This window comes from Protopterus annectens, chromosome 1.part2 (assembly GCF_019279795.1).
Source record: "Protopterus annectens isolate FY-2018-M chromosome 1.part2, PAN1.0, whole genome shotgun sequence".
Classification (NCBI taxonomy): Eukaryota; Metazoa; Chordata; order Ceratodontiformes; family Protopteridae; genus Protopterus; species Protopterus annectens.
Genome location: NC_056727.1, coordinates 1,190,252,949 through 1,190,271,378, shown reverse-complemented (window position 1 = coordinate 1,190,271,378; position 18,430 = coordinate 1,190,252,949).

The following is an 18,430-nucleotide window of genomic DNA, read 5'->3' as shown; positions in this document are numbered from 1 at the left end:
AGACTATAAACATAAAAAGTAAGAATGAACATGTTATATATTTTTTTATAAGTTCTAAAGATGTTTGCCCATAATTGCGCTCGTTTGCGCGGGCGTGCCCATCGCTTAGACAGTTAGCAGTCAGTGGAAAAGCATATAAGATCCAAATATGCAAAGTAAGCCAAGAAGCAGTAGCGTAGCGGTAGAGATGTCGGCTGAAGACGAGGCAGTCACGGTTCGAGCTCCCACTACATCAATTTTTATTTCTAGTGAAATAAGCACGAAACAATTCCCTGACATATATGTACATATATAAAATTATATTTTATGTAAAATGTAATGAAATGGGCCATGTATTTTGAAGAAATGTGAGATAATAAAAACAAAATAAAATGCCAGAAGTGCCTATAGCTGAGCTACGCTCTAACAAGCTGAGTATATCTGCCCGTAGGTGAGCAGTGGTTTAACAGGTGTAAAATGAGTGCCCGGGGTTGAGCAGTGTTGTAACACGCTGAAAATGTGTGCCCGTAGCTGAGCTGAATGTAATATGTGTGCTGACAGCCAAATGACGTGTAAACCAGCGTAACCCATTTGCACGGAGCTGCACACCGTGCCAACAAGATAACCGGCGGGCAACGTTGAGCAAGCTGTATCAAAACTGCCTTTACACAGACTCACCTCCTAGCTTCTGTAGACAGTCATGAAAAAAAAAGCAATGGCCAGGCTCGAACTCAGGATACCATGCACCATAGTCAAAGTACTGAACCACTAAGCCATGACAGTTGCTCTTAGAAGTGCAATATTAGCATATATATAGGAATGAATGGAAAGAGAAGCATGACAAAGCAGGTTTTGTGAAGCTGATACATTTCCAAAATGGCCAATCACAAATAAGTGCGGGAAAAACGGCATATATAAGCCCCATATGTGGTAATACACAGCATAACTGATTGTGGAATCGATTTGCAGTCAGGATGGCAGGTGTAGGAGAGGGTAGTTGCTTCCGAGCACAGAGGTGGGGCATTGAGGAGTCCAAATATATGGTTTGGCTCCTCGTCCATGATCATGAGGCCCAACTCATGCAGGGCCAGGTCCTGTGGGGAGCATACAAGGCTGAGGCATGGGACCGGTTGGCACATGATCTCACCAGTGCCACAGGAATACCAAGGACTGGTGAACAGGTCCGTCACCACCATGCGGACCTGAAGAGACAGAAGCAGGACCAACTGAACCATTGGATCCAGGAGGCCCGGCAAATGCCCAACGCCCCACTACTGAGTAAGTTACATGTAATTATTTATGTAAGAAATTAACCTAGCTGATATTATGGAGATGTGTATTCCAATATTACTTCATTTATATTACAGCTGCAGGTGTCCGTTCCATGAATCGTCGAGCCTATGCCGATAGGCTTGTGCGGTTGCCACCAGGCAGGTTAGTAATTCTCTCCCTGTAACTGTTAAAAATATAAGTATGACAGCTTGCAAAAGAGTGCAGTGTAGTCACTTATTAATAAAAAGTGCAAGTAACAGTGTAAGAGAGATTCTGCTAGTACTGTGTGATTACATAAGTGTGGTGCAGCCTGTAATCCAAAAATAAAAATGAAACAAGTCTGAAATAAAGATGTTCCACCTGTAATGTAATAGTACATAACCTGCAGCAGGCTGTAAATTACAGCTACACAAGCTGAGTACGACACATGTGTGAAATATATCCCCGTTTAAAATCTGAAACATGACACAAGTGAGACTGTTGGAAAGGATTGTTGTAACCAAGTAAAATCTGCCAATAAAGCCTAGAATTAAGTACCATCCTGAATTGTAAAAATAAAACAAGTGAGAGTGTGAGAAAGAGGTATGAATCCACCAATAAAGTTGCAATAACTCCTGAATAAAGTATACTGCAGTCAGTACAGAATGAAATGAATGTGACAGGCACAACCAAAGAGTGAAATGTGTGCAATAAAGTACTGAAGCTGGTATGTGTGTCCCACAATTTGGATATGTTGCTGTTCCTTTGCAATATGCAGATAGTATGGTTGTATGAAATACCAAACATCCACAGTTGTCTAGAGCCATATAAATCAAATGTAGCTGTAGCTGAACAGAGCCAGATATGAATGTGTATGAATAAAAATGCAATGTATATTAATGTAGCAGTAACATTCCCATCACCAACATGCGTAGGTTTACACATAGGAAACTGTAGTCAGACCTGTAGGGTGTATATATCTGCAACTAGTAGAAATGTGCAGCATATGTATAGCTATTTGAAGTTGTTAATAAAATATTTCTTCACCCAACCCTATAACCACAAATAATCCATTCAACATGAAATGGGTATGTGTATTCACAATTAACTCCCCTGGACATTTGTCCTGTTGGTTCATACATATTTGCATGTACGTTGATGCATGTGCCCTGTTCATACATCCAAACCTGATGGCATGTTGCCATCAATCAACCCTGCATGTTGTTGGATTGTGTATTGTTGTTCAAATTATGCATGTGTTATGCCTGCTGTTCAATGGCTTGAATTTATGGGTGTTTGGTTAATGGGAATACTAATGCATGCTGTTACAACTAATTGTGAATGGTATTGTACGTTACTAACCCAAACTGTCATAAAATAATGCAAAACATAGGACGACAGGGAAGGCGGGTTCCAGCGGACCCACCTCTCCCATCTCAGCTGGCGAGTGCACCTGGCAGTAGTGCCCAGGCCGGACCCTCCTCCGGTGGCCCTGTGCCACCTGCGGGTGGAAGCACTGTAGGGGATGGGGCTCATCCCCCCTCTACAAGCATGGCCGGAGGAGACCATCCACTCACCCTCCGTAGTGTCCGGACTGTGGTGCGTAGGGAGATCAGGCATTCTATGCTTGCACCCCTACGCCAGCTTGTGGCACGGGTGGCACAACTCACGGGCATGCCTGCTGCCCATCCTACACAGCCCCCAGCACAGCCCTGTCCTGGGCAGTGAAGGCACAGTGGCAACTGCCCATGGGTGGGGACCTCAGTTCCACTGTTGCCATCTGTGGGCTCATGGGCTCGAGATATCCAAACATCCATCCTCGTCAATTGTGTATCCCCCACACATGTGTCATACACCACCCCTGTATGCATCTTGTTTGTCTTCTCTGTTAACCTCCCCTACCTACCTCCCCAGCTATACCTACTTCCTGTACCTGACATTCCACTCTCACCTGAAAAAACAAAAAAACAAAAGGACACTCTGTTCCCACAAAAAAATTGCGCCTCATACATAGCTGCCCATTTCGCACACGTCTGCTGGACATGTAAACTGGCAATTACAATTGGCTGCACAAGAAATATTGTTGTCCTCACCCCTCTCTCAGGGGTGGAAGGTTTCAAATTTCACACCAAATTACAAACATATGCACAGCTGTTGCTGATAAAGAAATGGGCAGTTATGGGCCTTTCCTACATCCCTCCTGCAAATCCCGAGCTTGTTTTCCTACTGTGCTACCCTCTTTGTGCCCCCTTTTTCACCACTTTCCTATCTCCCCATTTTCTTTTCTTTCAAAGAAATTAGCCCGGGTGTGCGCGAGAGTAAGCACTTTTAAGCAGTAGTGAGTGGGTGTGCGCTTAGCTAAGCATGTGTGCGCGAAGCTATGCGACAGTGCACATGCGTGAGCTCCGTGCAAACCAGCACTAACCCGCTTACAACTGCTTAAAAGTGCCTTAGTCACTCTGAATGACAAGGCCTGTAGTTTGCTCAGCAGAAAAATAAAATTCCTCAGTCAGTCTCGAACCCAGGACCTTGGAAACAGTAGTCTGCATGACTTACCACTAAGCCATGACTGCTATACAACAACATTGTGCTGAAAGAAATATATCATGAAATAGTAGGAATTAATGTAAAGGGAATATAGCAAGTCTAGTACACAAAGCATGTCATGTATATTTACTGTCAAATCTAGTGGATTTGTAAAATATTACTGTGTGAAGAGAAACAGCCATGCTAGTTGGTAGCTAGTAGGTAATAATGTCACAGTAGCACCTGGCAAGCCACACACATACTTAAAGCAGGATAAACACTGCCATAGTTGAATAGTTAAGAGCCCAGACATAGCAACTGTGACTGAGTTACAGGGATGTCCCTGATTTGAAAACAAATGTCAACTGTGCCCCACTGACTCCCAGTGAAATGTACTAACAGTAGGCAGAAAGGTGTTACAACACATGCAATGGTAACTATGAATTACTGAAAGTATGCACCACTTGCATGTCACAAATGGTGTAGTAATACATATGCTCAAAATAACCCACAGTCACAACTGCAGAATATGAGAATATTTCATGGGTGTATCCCACTGATATGTACCATTCCATGAGGCTGATAAAAGATGCACCTGGGAATATATGAGGCCTGCTCAGCAGCATGATCAAATACCCTTCTAAGTGTCAAGGCCCACACCATGGCCAGACCACACTGCATGCAGTACCACCCTACCACAACAAACACATAGGGAATTGCTGCTCAAACAGATATAGCAAGCATTACAAGCTGTGAATGTAAATGGAAAATAGGAAAGCCATAGCAACACATTACAGGAAAGACACCTAGCAGGCATACAAGGAGTGAATGTAAAGGGCAAATATTGAAGCCATAGCAACAAATTGCAAGAGCCACTGCTATATACCAGTTACACCACAATTCCCACAGGAAAGCACAAACACCCATATACACAGTATTACTAGTCGTAGGTGTCAGTTTACATACACACTGAGAAGAGGAAACTGGAAGAAGAAATACTCAGGTTACAGTACAACATGCATTGCAGTGTCTACGACACAGCCTGAAATATGAGAGACATACCAACCCTTACACTCACAGAACAGTGTCCACAGCATAGCAGCATGGTCCCCCCCCTGATAATCTGAAAGGGCTACGCCTACATAACAAACCTTTTTATAGCACTGTCCTGAAATCACAGTGAGAACTGCAATCACTACACAACAGGCTGCATGCAACTAGTAAATGCTGGCTAACAACTGGTGCAGAGGCCATCACATGGACATGTGCAGATACCTACAAAAGCATCCTGTACTCCCAGTCCACACATGCAATACTTTCATTGCACCCTCTGGAGGTAGAGACAGAGAAGGAGAGAGAGAGAGCGAGAGAGAGAGAGAGGAAGAGAAAGAGAAAGGAAAGAAAGAAAAAAAATATATAACAACAAAACAAGCAAGTTGTCATCACAACCTGACACTGCCAAGGCCATCTGAAGCTGGCAAGAGAAGCAGCAGCAGGCCAACTATCAGAAAGCCAACGCAAACAGCTGTAACAAACACAGGTAATGGAAAGCACTAATATAATAGTCTACATACTGTGAACCCTCCATATGTGTTATTGGTCTGTATCTATGTATATGAAGATGTGCATAGGGCAGGGGACATACTACTGCAACTGTCACTGAAGGCTGTACATACATATGTATGTGAAGGTAGCTATGTGCACATATCAATGTAGGTTGTAGTGCAATGTACAATGTAGGTTGTACAGTAATGGATGTGCATCAGTACGTTAGTGTGTGTATAAATATGTGTAAATAAAAAGGATTATATATATATCTATCATGTGTATACTTATGTATATCGAGATATGTATGTATATATATATATATATATATATATATATATATATATATATATATATATATATATATATAATATGCATATATGTATACATAGAGAGGGATGTAGAAATACTTAGACATATATAGATAGATAGAATATGTACGTACAGATATATGTAATACACACATACATATATAGATATATGTAGATACATATACATATACAGACAGATCTGACTGTCGACAGATTTGTCTGTATATGACTATCTCTCTCTCTGTCTCACCCCCTCTCACTCTCTCTCTCCCTCTGTCTCTCTCTCCCACTCTCTCCCCATATCTATATCTATATATCTATATCTATATCTATATATCTATCTATATATATATATATATATATATATATATATATATATATATATATATATATATATATACTGAGTGAGGCACATGTGTGCAGGTGTATTGCAACAGGTACCTGGTGACAAAGGCATGGACAGAACACCAGTGTGGATACTGGAGTACCATACCCCATTCCAAAACACTGACACCAGTAACCACCACATATGTGCATGCCTGCCCACCACTGCATGTGTCAGGGGGGAACAGGGGCAACAAGTGTACAATAGGCTCCCCATTGATATACACAGTGGCACACTAGTCCTGTAATACCTGTACATGGTATGTGTCAGCAGACATGGTGTGTCAGCTATGGACATGTAAGTCACTGTACCCATCTACACCCCACAATGTCCTACACGGTATGCACCTCCCATGACAGCTACAGATATGGAGAAGGACACAATCATATGTAAGTAACTGTGTCAATGCACTCAAACACATTACCTATGCAGAGTGACTGACAAGACCACAGACCGCACCCAGACTACCTACATAGAGGTTACCACTGCTGGATATACATAGTTAAGTCACACCCATGACAGTTGTCCAACAACCATGGTAACACCTCACAACATCCACAACCCAAATTACCTATGTCTGTCATCCTTGTCACCACAGTAAAGAGCACATGGTGGAGGTACAGGTCCCTACCCACAGATAAGACATACCCTGGAGTAAACCACACAGCATTAAGAAGCAAGGCTCCCCATGAGTAGATGTCAGACATACCCCTGCTGAATGTTATGCAGATAGGTAATATGCCATATGAGTCACCCTGTGTAACTGTATGACAGGAGCAGGTACGATCACATCACATGTGTCACAAGGGGCAGGGTAGCATAACAGTATGCTGCTGTAGGCCCAGGGCCAATAGCATACTACCTACCTAAGACACAATGCACACCCACAAACCCATTGCAAACCAAATATGTGAGGTGGAATGAGTGTGCCAGTGACTGAGTGCATGTTATGTACTGGTGTGATTGCTTACCATGCCTGTCTGTCTGTCATGGTAGTGTGTGTCCTTGGTGTGAGGCCAGAGACAGATGTGTGAGGTATTGTGATCAAAACATACTACATTGCCATATGTTGTGCTGTGTTACCCTGTATGTGACTGTGGTGTAGGTAGGGTTATGGCAAGTAAGAGTAGTGTGCATTACCAGTGAAATATGTAATGTGCATTGCATGCAGTGCATGGGTTGATAATGTTCCCCATACAGTACCTTGATACAAACCCCCAGTATGCGGTTGTGCATTGGACCTGAACCAGTGTGCTGACTGCTGGAGTATACTAGTCTGTCGTATGGAGTGTGCCAGGTACTGTTGTACAGTTGTCGGCTGAGCACTGATATCTGGTCATTTACATGTGTATCCCCCAATAGACAGACAGATGCTATATATGGGGGTTAAGTTATATCACTACAGTCGAGTATTATGTGTATTATGTGTGCCATATTTTGCTGACATATATTGCTGACATATTTTTCTTTTCCTTTTCAGGGCTATGGTTCACCAGCGAAACCCTGCATACTCTGCTGTGGAGGATGAGGAGATACACCAAAGCCTGGTGCAGGATTTTGCAATACTCTTTTCCCGCACCAGCCAGAACGAGCAGGAGAGGGCTGCACTGTGGCAAGACCTGGTCCGTCGGGTAAATGACATAGGCACACATAACCGGACATATGAGCAGGTACGCCATCACTGTAGTCATTTAATTAGAAATGTCCGTCAGCGTGCATCGGATATCCACAGGCAACAGCTTGCCACAGGTGGTGGGGTGGCTATACACCCCCCCCTCACCAGACTGGAGGGACTACTCTTAAGTGTTGTGGCTCCAGCCCAACGGCAACAACAGCAGCAGTATACATACGTAATGATGGAGGCTGGAGCCACCCAGCAGCAGGACTCGGAGCATGCAGGAAACATGCCATATGTATAATTGACTTTTCTGTACATTGTTAGCTTATGCATGTGTGAGGTGTGTCCTCGGTTTGTAGCTGTTATCTTGGTAATTATTGTGCAAGAGTGATATTCTCAATATCAGCAGTAGACCTGTGGAAGCCAACTGTTATACTACTGAACTGTATCATGCTCACAGTATCAATGGCACAGTTGTGCCCACTGACAATAAGTGTCTCATTTCTGCAGGTCCCTCTGGTGTAACAGCAAGGCAGCCTATCCATGCTGGTGAGTGTGTAATAACAATACCTTCAATACTCTTGATACTAATAGTAATAATAGGCTGAAGCAGTAGTGCTATGTGTTTGATTGCAGGTGTGTTTGTGTCTGTGTGCTGATATCTCATATACTGAGGAGTGTGCATGTGTGCATGTACACCTGTGTGCATGTGTGCATGTGTGCATGTGTGCATGTGTGCATGCCTGTGTGTATCAGTGGTGACATTGTGTACACATTGTAAACTGTGTTTCCTGTCTTACTCCCACAGGTTCTGGTGCTGCTCTGGTGTTGTGCAGCAGGGAACCTGAATCAGCTGCCGTGGATAGTGATAATGATGATACCTGTGTAATGGCACAGGGAGGTGTGCCAGGGTCCGTCGTTGGTCAGCCAATTGACAGTATACAGCTGTCGACCCCATCAATGCGCACAGTCATCCTGCCAATACATCCTTTGTCACCAATGTCCCTAGGTGATGGACAGGATACAGTGGGCATTGACCAGGGTAATGTGGTATTGGTGGCACATGCATCCCCACACAGCAGCCATGGCCAGGGTCCTGATATGGTACCACACAGGCAGATGTCCAGGGTTCTCATGGGAGCATCCGTGGGTGTACCACCCCTGTCAGACGTGCCCACAGAGGTTTTTCAACCTCAGCTATATTTTGGGCTGTAATGCAGGCACAGTCACGTATGGAACGGTACACCAGACAGGGTCTGAGGGAGCTGAGAGCATGTCGCACAGCTATGAATGACAGTATGCGTGATGTTGCAGCTGCCATCCGTAATTTCACAGAGGTCATTGACAGACATTGGGGGGACACATTAGATCTGTTCCACAACTACATGTCTATGAGCCAGGACAATGGTGGACGGTTGAGGCGTCGATGTGGGCGTATGCCAGCAAGAGCAGCAGCTGGCAGCCATTGCGGATGACAACAGGCCCACGGCCACTCCCATAGTGCCAGCAGCAGCCCCAGCAATGCTGGGTCTGTGCTGTCATCAGACTGCCCCAGGAGACCATGTGCACATGGCTCTGGACAGTCCCAACAGGGACCTGTCTCCAGTCATCAACCACCTGCTTCTGATGACAGTACCCAGTCTGGCTTAGTACCTGATATGGTCCGTAGCACCCCTGCCAGGCACAGGTACCATGTCCATGGCCAGAGACAGTGATCTGTATGACCTGGCAGGTACAGTCTGTGGCTGTCCACAAACACCTGTATATGGCAGCCATGAGGTGGAACTGTGTGCATGCATACACACATACAAATTGATAACACCCAGGGCTACCGCATACACGCACACATGCATCAACATTGCTCCATCTTGTACTGCTGTCCCTCACCAACACACACACACAGATATGTCAATTGGTTGTATCAGTGGCAGACTCAGGCATACCAAGTACACACCCTGTGCATATGATGAAACTGTGCCACCTCCTGCAATCTGTAACATCGGTGCAGGAACAGGTTAACATGGTGCTGATGCACAGGGTGACTACACAGAAGTGTAGTAATAGTATCATGTTGTCAACAGTACAGTGCAATGATATCATTGTGGGTATATCCCAGCATGCCTGATGCAGTTACAGTATGAATGTCATTGTATTATTTTGTACACCCATAGTAATTACCATGGTGTAATGTCTGCACATCTTTGCAGACTGGTGGTGAGGCTGTCAACAGAAGGCCACCTACATAGGTAGCACAGGGGATAAGAAAATGTAAGTATTGATACGCAATGATGGACATGTCAACTGCAAGTTGCATGCTGTCCACACTCGACTCTGCAATGAGGATGTTTGAGGATGTTGATATCTGTGCAGTAATACACAACAGGTTCAAGACTCACAAGAGCACCCTAGCACTACAAGGTCACACCTCATACCATGCATGACAGCCCCAAAATACAGAACTAACTATGACAGGAGGGAGAGTCTCCATACATGTCAAGGATACTGTGGTGCCAGGACAGGTAGCATACATCCTACTAAGTTTGGAACTGCTGAGTGAGGGCTCAGTGTCTGATATTCGAAATGTGTATTAGTTCAGGTATGAGCACTTGGGTTTCAGGCCAGTTATTCTACATTACGAAGGTACATGGTCTGTACACTTGTGGGAGGTGGGGCTGGACCCTGCCTGTCTGACCTGTGAATTTCTGGGTACAGGCTTATAGTGCCTGCATATATGCACTGTTACCTACTGGAAGTCGTACACCTTGTTTGTTGTAGCATAGTCTAGATCCAGGCCTGCTGACTGTAGCTTTGTTTGTATGCATGTTTGCTTGTTATGTCCCTGAAACACTGATTCCACTTGCAATGCAGATTTACAGCACCTCTGTGGATCCCAAGTGACATCTGTATTGCTTACTGTACTGGTGTCCATGTCTCACTTGACAGAACGTCACTGTTTGTCCTGTTTGCATGTAAGTTGCCTGTAACACATTTCATATGACTTACCTGGCATTTGCTCACGAAAGCATTTATATATACCAGCACTAACAAATCAGGAGCACTACACCCTCACATACTCACCTTGAGTACCTTGTTCCCCATTGGCCCTATGTGTTGTTAATTATTATGGGATTCACAATACTATGGTAGCATGTGCAAAGGTCACTTGTCAATCTCCTCTCTGGTCCAGTTGGTGAATTTGTGAGTCATGTGGCAATGTTACAGCTGCCTCATGTACACAGACATCCCTCTCCTCTTCCCATAAACTTACAACACATGTGAGAGATGCAACCACATAGCCAAACTGGGAGCTAAGCTCTCTTAACTCAGTACTGGCATACCCTGTCAGGTGGAGTGGAATACTACAGTGAATACAATACCAGTCTCACATAGACCTGCCACAACAGCAATCCAAACACAGAAACACACAGGAACATTCTTGGAGTCTCAGAATAGCATCCTGCCTGAGCAGCAGACACACAAGCAAACGTTACGCCAGAACAGAGCACGTGCAACACATAGCTCTCAAAGCCTGTGTGCCAAACAGTCACAGCCCGTACGGCTTAACAACACACCTGCTACAGTTGTAACAGGTACCTCTATCATCAGGTACACTGAGGTCCTGCTCACCAGGCTGAACAAGGAGAAGGTCACGGTGAGATGCCCGTTGGGCACTATGATCCACCACATAACATAAGCATACAGGTCACTCCAAGGCATGTACAAATATGACTCAGTCATTGTCCATGCCAGTGTGAATGACCTGTGAAGTACCTCCCTGGACTACATGATAGGGGACATAGAGGGGCTCTCTGAGCATGTGGCACAGGCTGATATGACCCTGACCTTGAGTAGCATCTTACCCTCACCAAGAATGCTGCCACAATATGTAGACAGGATGATCAATTTCTACAATTGCCTTATGTTTCGGTGACATTCAAAGGGGATCCAATACCTGTCAGCATGGGATTACATGCTAGACAAGCCACGTTGCTGTGCTAGGGACAGCTTGCACCTGTCACCCATGGGCCGTTGTATATTGGCAAAGGCTCTTGCTACACACATAGTGCCTTTTTATGCAAGGCTCAAATTACATAGCCACCTACACAGGTATCACACGGGATAGGACAGTAATAGTAATGCTACTCAACGCCAGCAGTGTAAACCTCAAGATGCATGCAGTGGAAACTGTCCTTAGCATGGAGAACAGCAATATCCATGCAGTAACAGAATCCTGGTACAAGGCTCCCAGGTGCACCCCATCACTGTCAGGTCATACCTCATACCATGCCTGTCGTCCCCTAAACATGCACCAAACCAGAACGGGGGGATGTATCCAAAGGCACCACAGATACACACACCTCCAGGTTGGTGGCACAGCACAAAGCATCAGAGCCTATCCATGTGCAACTAACAGTGGGTTAGACTGCCTTCAGGTTCATAGCCTGGCACACGCCACCCTCCCATACCCAGGAAACCCACTTGGCCTTCCTGACAACACTGGGAATATGACGGTCTCTACAAACACCATTATATGGGTGGACTGCAACTACCCAGATAGAGTGTGATCATTACTCTAGCTCCAAGACCCTAGCTGAAAGGTTCCTAACATTTATTCACTGAATTGCTATGGAACAACTTGTTACCACTCCCACAAGAGATGAAAACATGCTGCACCTGTTCATCAACAACATGTGGACTATATGCTCCAGACCAGACGTGTATCCCTCGCTGGTAGGATGACACCATATACAACTCACACTGTATATTCACATACCACATGCAGCCCCTGCACAGAACACCACAGTCATACAGTTGTCTAATGCAAATTCCATGTATTCACATGAGGCAGGCTTCAGACATGGGAACTATTGAAGGTCACAAGTACATATGTGTATGTGGCACATACATTCATCATGTGTGCATTGACATTACTGATATAATCTATGTCGTGCAATATTGGGAAAAACACCCTACACACATGGACAAAGTGTGTGACAAAAACACACACGGTGTTTGTAGGATACAAACCCCTACCTAACTGTGTTATGACACTTGTGAGAGATGCAGTAGCAGAGCATGCTATTTGCATTACTGGGAGGCTTGCTTTCTCCTGCTGTACTTATAGGGTGCTGACATCATCAGTGTTTAGACAGTGGAATATACAGCATGTGGTGTGTTGTACTAGTTGCCAAATGGGACATTTTTCTTACACATAGAATTGCACACACACTACTACTCCCCACATACACACTGAGCACTTGCAGGATTCAAACCCCTACCTAACTCTGTTATGACACTTGTGAGTGACGCAGTAGCAGAGTGTGCTATTTGCATTACTGGGAGACTTGCTTTCTCCTGCTGTACTTATAGGGTGCTGACATCATCAGTGTTTAGAGAGTGGAATATGCAGCATGTGGTGTGTTGTACTAGTTGCCAAAAGGGACATTCCTTTTACATATAGAATTGCATACACACTACTCCCCCCCACAGTCACACATACACTGAGCATTTGCAGGATTCAAACGCCTGCCTAACTATGTTATAACACTTGTGAGAAACGCAGTAGCAGAGTGTGCTATTTGCATTACTGGGAGGCTTGTTTTCTCCTGCTGTACTTATAGGGTGCTGACATCATCAGTGTTTAGACAGTGGAATATGCAGCATGTGGTGTGTTGTACTAGTTGCCAAAAGGGACATTTCTCTTACACATAGAATTGCACACACACTACTCACCATCACACATACACACACACTGAGCGTTTTCAGGATTCAAACCCCTACCTAACTATGGTATAACACTTGTGAAAGATGCAGTAGCAGAGCGCGCTATTTGTATTACTGGGAGGCTTGCTTTCTCCTGCTGTACTTATAGGCTGCTGACATCATTAGTGTTTAGACAGTGGAATATGCAGCATGTGGTGTGTTGTACTAGTTGCCAAAAGGGACATTTCTCTTACACATAGAATTGCACACACGCTACTCACCCCACCCACACACTGAGCACTTGCAGGATTCAAACCCCTACCTAACTATGGTAGAACACTTGTGAGAGATGCAGTAGCAGAGCACGCTATTTGTATTACTGGGAGGCTTTCTTTCTCCTGCTGTACTTATAGGTTGCTGACATCATCAGTGTTTAGACAGTGGAATATGCAGCATGTGGTGTGTTGTACTAGTTGCCAAAAGGGACATTTTCCTTACACATAGAATTGCACACACACTACTCACCGTCACACATACACACACACTGAGCATTTTCAGGATTCAAACCCCTACCTAACTATGGTATAACACTTGTAAAAGATGCAGTAGCAGAGTGCGCTGTTTGTATTACTGGGAGGCTTGCTTTCTCCTGCTGTACTTATAGGCTGCTGACATCATTAGTGTTTAGACAGTGGAATATGCAGCATGTGGTGTGTTGTACTAGTTGCCAAAAGGGACATTTCTCTTACACATAGAATTGCACACACGCTACTCACCCCACCCACACACTGAGCACTTGCAGGGTTCAAACCCCTACCTAACTATGGTATAACACTTGTGAGAGATGCAGTAGCAGAGCGCGCTATTTGCATTACTGGGAGGCTTGCTTTCTCCTGCTGTACTTATAGGTTGCTGACATCATCAGTGTTTAGACAGTGGAATATGCAGCATGTGGTGTGTTGTACTAGTTGCCAAAAGGGACATTTCTCTTACACATAGAATTGCACACACACTACTCACCCCACCCACCGTCACACATACACACACACTGAGCACTTGCAGGATTCGAACCCCCTACCTAACTATGGTATAACACTTGTGAGAGATGCAGTAGCAGAGTGCACTATTTGTATTACTGGGAGGCTTGCTTTCTCCTGCTGTACTTATAGGTTGCTGACATCATCAGTGTTTAGACAGTGGAATATGCAGCATGTGGTGTGTTGTACTATTTGCCAAAAGGGACATTTTTCTTACACATAGAATTGCACCCACACTATAGGGTGCTGACATCATCAGTGTTTAGACAGTGGAATATGCAGCATGTGGTGTGTTGTACTAGTTGCCAAAAGGGACTTTTTTCTTACACATAGAATTGCACAGAATATGCAGCATGTGGTGTGTTGTACTAGTTGCCAAAAGGGACATTTTTCTTACACATAGAATTGCACACACACTATAGGGTGCTGACATCATCATCAGTGTTTAGACAGTGGAATATGCAGCATGTGGTGTGTTGTACTAGTTGCCAAAAAGGACATTTTTCTTACACATAGAATTGCACACACACTACTTATAGGGTGCTGACATCATCAGTGTTTAGACAGTGGAATATGCAGCATGTGGTGTGTTGTACTAGTTGCCAAAAGGGACATTTTTCTTACACATAGAATTGCACACACACTATAGGGTGCTGACATCATCAGTGTTTAGACAGTGGAATATGCAGCATGTGGTGTGTTGTACAAGTTGCCAAAAGGGACATTTTTTTTACACATAGAATTGCACACACACTATAGGGTGCTGACATCATCAGGGTTTAGACAGTGGAATATGCAGCATGCGGTGTGTTGTACTAGTTGCCAAAAGGGACATTTTTCTTACACATAGAATTGCACAGAATATGCAGCATGTGTTGTGTTGTACTAGTTGCCAAAAGGGACATTTTTCTTACACATAATATTGCACACACACTATAGGGTGCTGACATCATCAGTGTTTAGACATTGGAATATGCAGCATGTGGTGTGTTGCACTAGTTGCCAAAAGGGACATTTTTCTTACACATAGAATTGCACACACACTACTTATAGGGTGCTGACATCATCAGTGTTTAGACAGTGGAATATGCAGCATGTGGTGTGTTGTACTAGTTGCCAAAAGGGACATTTTTCTTACACATAGAATTGCACACACACTACTTATAGGGTGCTGACATCATCAGTGTTTAGACAGTGGAATATGCAGCATGTGGTGTGTTGTACTAGTTGCCAAAAGGGACATTTTTCTTACACATAGAATTGCACACACACTACTTATAGGGTGCTGACATCATCAGTGTTTAGACAGTGGAATATGCAGCATGTGGTGTGTTGTACTAGTTGCCAAAAGGGACATTTTTCTTACACATAGAATTGCACACACACTACTTATAGGGTGCTGACATCATCAGTGTTTAGACAGTGGAATATGCAGCATGTGGTGTGTTGTACTAGTTGCCAAAAGGGACATTTTTCTTACACATAGAATTGCACACACTCTACTTATAGGGTGCTGACATCATCAGTGTTTAGACAGTGGAATATGCAGCATGTGTTTAGACATTGGAATATGCAGCATGTGGTGTGTTGTACTAGTTGCCAAAAGGGACATTTTTCTTACACATAGAATTGCACACACACTACTTATAGGGTGCTGACATCATCAGTGTTTAGACAGTGGAATATGCAGCATGTGGTGTGTTGTACTAGTTGCCAAAAGGGACATTTTTTTTTACACATAGAATTGCACATGCTGACATCATCAGGGTGTAGACAGTGGAATATGCAGCATGTGGTGTGTTGTACTAGTTGCCAAAAGGGACATTTTTCTTACACATAGAATTGCACACACACTACTTATAGGGTGCTGACATCATCAGTGTTTAGACAGTGGAATATGCAGCATGTGGTGTGTTGTACTAGTTGCCAAAAGGGACATTTTTCTTACACATAGAATTGCACACACACTACTTATAGGGTGCTGACATCATCAGTGTTTAGACAGTGGAATATGCAGCATGTGGTGTGTTGTACTAGTTGCCAAAAGGGACATTTTTCTTACACATAGAATTGCACACACACTACTTATAGGGTGCTGACATCATCAGTGTTTAGACAGTGGAATATGCAGCATGTGGTGTGTTGTACTAGTTGCCAAAAGGGACATTTTTTTACACATAGAATTGCACACACACTACTTATAGGGTGCTGACATCATCAGTGTTTAGACAGTGGAATATGCAGCATGTGGTGTGTTGTACTAGTTGCCAAAAGGGACATTTTTCTTACACATAGAATTGCACACACACTACTTATAGGGTGCTGACATCATCAGTGTTTAGACAGTGGAATATGCAGCATGTGGTGTGTTGTACTAGTTGCCAAAGGACATTTTTTACATAATATTGCACACACACTATAGGGTGCTGACATCATCAGTGTTTAGACAGTGGAATATGCAGCATGTGGTGTGTTGTACTAGTTGCCAAAAGGGACATTTTTCTTACACATAGAATTGCACACACACTACTTATAGAGTGCTGACATCATCAGTGTTTAGACAGTGGAATATGCAGCATGTGGTGTGTTGTACTAGTTGCCAAAAGGGACATTTTTCTTACACATAGAATTGCACACACACTATAGGGTGCTGACATCATCAGTGTTTAGACATTGGAATATGCAGCATGTGGTGTGTTGCACTAGTTGCCAAAAGGGACATTTTTCTTACACATAGAATTGCACACACACTACTTATAGGGTGCTGACATCATCAGTGTTTAGACAGTGGAATATGCAGCATGTGGTGTGTTGTACTAGTTGCCAAAAGGAACATTTTTCTTACACATAGAATTGCACACACACTACTTATAGGGTGCTGACATCATCAGTGTTTAGACAGTGGAATATGCAGCATGTGGTGTGTTGTACTAGTTGCCAAAAGGGACATTTTTCTTACACATAGAATTGCACACACACTACTTATAGGGTGCTGACATCATCAGTGTTTAGACAGTGGAATATGCAGCATGTGGTGTGTTGTACTAGTTGCCAAAAGGGACATTTGTCTTACACATACAATTGCACACACACTACTTCCCCCCCACAGTCACACATACACACACTGAGCACTTGCAGGATACAAACCCCTACCTAACTATGTTATGACATTTGTGAGAGACGTAGTAGCTAAGCACGCTATTCAAATTACTGGGTATCATTTATGCTCCTGACATATGTATAGTGTGCTGACATCATTATTTATGAAGAGGTATGTACATCTGCTACTATCCATCAGTAAGGGGGAGAGCATATATATGCATTAACTTTGCAGAGGCACAGTGGCCTACTGTACTGCACAGGCAGATGCCAAATACACTGTGGATAGCCTTCTGTATTCCCTAGGGACAACAGCCTAGTATTGCACTTTACAGCCATATGTTTACCTGTCAGATGCAAGTATCTGTTGCTCGTATACTGTTTGTGGGTCTTTATTGCCATAGCTTTCCCTATCTCTATGAACAACTTGTGTACTGTGGCAGATGTTTGCATATGAGTGGGATCCAGTACTTTACTTATGTCTCTGTTGTAATTTCACTGTGTGCACTGGCAGATTTCTGTATTGTGGGAGGTTCCTGTGTTAACACATACAAATGCCAGATATGTGTGTGCAACTGCTGAACTGTGACATGGCCTAAGTGTGTGAGCATGCCCAGTTCACAGTTTATATGGCTTCTTGACTGACACATCTCATTTATCTAAGTGTGCGAGCATGCCCAGTGTGAACTTTCCATATGTTGGGATCTGTGGTTCACCACATTTGTGTTTGTGTGTGGACTTCATCTATATTTCACATGTACAGTTGAGTGTTGGACATCAGGTTGTGTTCTTACTGCCCAACTGCTTTGTGTCTGAACCTAACAAGCATTATGCTGTGCCTTCAGGGTTGCCATGGGATAGTTTGCATACAGTTGTCAACATCCTTTCATACTGACCAAACAGTGTATTGTCGTATAGAGTACTGGTTCAGTGGTGGACAGTATCATCAGTTTCAGTCCTATCACTGCTTGTAATA